This window comes from Myodes glareolus, chromosome 14, assembly GCF_982192425.1.
Source record: "Myodes glareolus chromosome 14, mMyoGla1.1, whole genome shotgun sequence".
NCBI classification, from domain to species: Eukaryota; Metazoa; Chordata; class Mammalia; order Rodentia; family Cricetidae; genus Myodes; species Myodes glareolus.
Window position 1 is genome coordinate 40,285,991 of NC_142039.1, and position 3,435 is coordinate 40,289,425.

The 3,435-nt window shown below is 39.4% G+C and overlaps 1 pseudogene; it reads left to right on the plus strand.

The window, feature by feature from the left end:
- The first annotated feature begins 1,622 nt into the window (after positions 1–1,622).
- Positions 1,623–2,553, plus strand: LOC125396259 (vomeronasal type-1 receptor 4-like; annotated as a pseudogene).
- Positions 2,554–3,435: the final 882 nt, after the last annotated feature.

The window sequence follows — 3,435 nt, forward strand, 5'->3', positions numbered from 1 at the left end:
CAAAACAATCACATCCTAAGTAGAGACATACAGAAAAATTTGTCAATCATTTAAACAGCCTCTAACTCTCTGCCTGTCAGACAAGGTAAAAATGGGTCCACATTTTCGGGTCTATACTATGTGCTTTCTATTACTATCAGAATCATATTTCATTTGTACAGCTATTTAGATGGTATCAGGGTTTCTAAGACTCATTTACACAGGCAATAATTAACTCTTTTCTATAGGAACAATTGACAGCAATAACTGTCATTTCAAACCATGAGGTTATTCATAAGACATCAGGACATAGATATTTAAAACAATCTTGTGAATTTAAAAGGAATGAGGGCAGTGAACAGAGGCATTGCAAGTACTCAGAACACAAAAAACCATGCAGCCACCGTAATATTCAGATTCCTCTTATCCTAGAAAATGTGCACAGAGCTAAGCACAAATCGCTGAGAAACAAAAATGTATCTCCAGAACTTGAGGAATAACATCCTACCCAGATTCAAGTTCTGGAATCAGCTTGGACTGGTGTATAAAAAAAGCGGCCTGTCTGACAAACAGGTTGGAGGAAAAGCAGGCTGCAATACCAGCTAACATAATTACTGCTCAAAAGACCCCACAGAAGGAAATGGCACCATGAACTCTTAGATAGTGGAACGCCTGCTCACACCATTTGCCCCAACTTACTGTGCTACATGCAGTTGACACTGAGGACTCATGACTCAAAACCTGCACTCTTCTCATGACAGTATATACTCCCTCATTAATCCCATTTAGGTTTACCTCATCAGCATCCCCTGGTTCATAGCTGTTCCATGTTCCCTTAGATGTCCTGAGGTAACTCAGTGGGGCACAGATGCCCTGAGTCGTCCACTGGGATCACAGTTCTCTGCTATCCTCTCTACTAGGAAGCAACAAAAAGTTCTGCTAGACACCAACCATATCTGCAGCTTGGCAGTTAGATGAAAATTTTCTGGTTACATTTAAATAATTCACTTTTAACTGTAGGGCTCTATCTAAAGAAGTTGTGCGATTGAACTTGACATCGAGAACGACGTTTTAAAAAAGACTAGTAAATATTCATATTGAGTGAAATCATAGAATGGTCAACATACAAACTTTAAAAATATTAGGATGTAGAAATCTTTGATGCCAAATGCAAATCTAAACATTGTTACATTAATTAAGATACAAATATGAAAGGGACCTATGCCTTTGGAAATTCAGTGGAGAGTAAAAAAAAGAAAAAGTTTGGTTGGGGAAGTTTGCAGTACATTTCAGTTGTGTTTGAGAGCTAACTTGTTAATCCACTCATGTACACAGACAGACTGACAGACAGGCACACACACGAATACACATTTTAAGAAGTCATATTTGCTAATATAGAGCTCAAACATACCTCCTTTAAAACTTTAGGGTTTCATTCCAGCTACCAAGCTCACCTGTCAGAGCACACACATAACTCAGAGTCCACAGGGAAGAGGAGGAGTTCAGGGACCCAGTCCACAGCAGCACATGTGTCCATCACTGACTCTCGTACAACAGAAAATGATGTTATGCAAAATGTTTTTCAGATAAATGTCTAGCATTACCAATGTCTTCCTGGAAAACTTTATGTATCCTGAATACAAGATTTTCTACCCAGGAAGGAAGAAATGCTTTTGATATTTATTAAGCAAATAGTTTTCCTCTTCATGACTGTGTTTGGAACTCTGGGGAACATTTCTGTTTCTGTGAATTATATGTTCAGTTGGTTCGGAGGCCCTGAGAAGAAACCCATACACCTTATTCTCATCCACTTGGCTTTCACAAACATCATAATCCTTCTTGCAAAAGGATTGCCAAAGACAATGGCAGCTTTTGGTTTGAGAAACTTCCTAGATGACATAGGATGCAAGATCCTCATTTACCTGACAAGGGTGGCCCGTGGGGTCTCCATCTGCACTAGCGGTCTCCTCACTGTGGTCCAGGCCATCATCATCAGTCCCAGAGCATCTGGGTGGAGGAGTCTCAGACCAAAGTCTGCATGGCACATCCTTCCATTCTTTCCATTCTTTTGGATGCTCAATGCTTTAATAGGTATGAACCTAATCCACTCCGTCACAAATACAAGTCTGAATATATCACAGTTTAAGAATAAAGATGACTATTGTTATTTTATGCAAGAAAGTCAGAAAACAAAATGGATTGCTCTCCCTCTCATGGTCCTGAGAGATGCAGTGTTTCAGGGAGCCATGGGAGGGGCCAGTGGCTACATGGTACTTCTTCTCCACAAGCACCACCAGCATGTCCTCCACCTCCAGAACTCCAAGCTTCTCTACAGAACTCCCCCTGAGCTGAGAGCTGCTCAGAGTGTCCTCCTTCTGATGCTCTGTTTTGTTTTCTTCTATTGGGCTAACTGTGTTTTTTCTCTGCTTTTAAGTCTTTCTTTAGTAGACAATTCCTTGATGTTAAATATTCAAGAATTTATGATCCTTGGTTATGCAACTTTTAGCCCCATTGTGTTGATTCACAGGGATAGACTTCTCCCTGAGTGTTGGCATGCTCAGTGGGAGAAATTGAGAAAATGTCTCTCTCCTTTATCTGTTCAATGAATTTTATAATATTCCAGTTTTATAATATTTTAAGTAAGATAAAAATCTCACAAGGCATTTTAAGCATGTGTTTATTAATAAATAATCTTCCTAATAACTCACAGCCTTGAACTGAGAGAGAGATCTCAGTAAATTACATTGATATGTAAATCCTTCATCTCTTCTTTTCCTCTCTTTTGAAGGGATTTTTTTTTAAAAAAACATCTTGTTTTTGTTCTGTGTGGACACTTTCGTGCATTATGTCCTTGTAACACATGCATGCTTGGTGCCTGTGAAGAGTAGAAGAGATAATCAAAAGCCCGTGACTGACTGGAGTTAGAGAGGTTGCTCTGAACAAAAGTGTGGTTGCTAGGAATTGATCCTGGGTCCTCTGGAAGACAAGCTAGTGCTCTCAACTACCGAGTCATGTCTCCAGCATAGAGAAAATGGTCTTAATTATATTTTGTAAAACTAATTTTACTATCACCATGATGGGGAACACACAGATGAATTTGTGTAAAAGGATACTGAACATTGTTTTCCTGTCTTCCCAGAATGAATAATCACACAGAAACTAAATTAATCACAACACTTTCCCCTGATGGCTCAGATGGATTTCTAGGGAGCTCTTACATCTTAAATTAACTTGTTTCTATTAATCACCTGAAGGTATGGCCTCTAGTACAGTTTCGGTGCCTTTCTCCTCCAGCAGCTGCATGGCAACTGCCTGACTCAGGTTCTTTTTCCCTTTGTTAAGTATACTTTTCCCACCTAGCTCTATTGTGCCCTGCCATAGGAGAAAACAGATTGTTATTAACCAATGGAAATAAACCATATTCACAGCATACAGAGGGGAATTCCACATCGAATT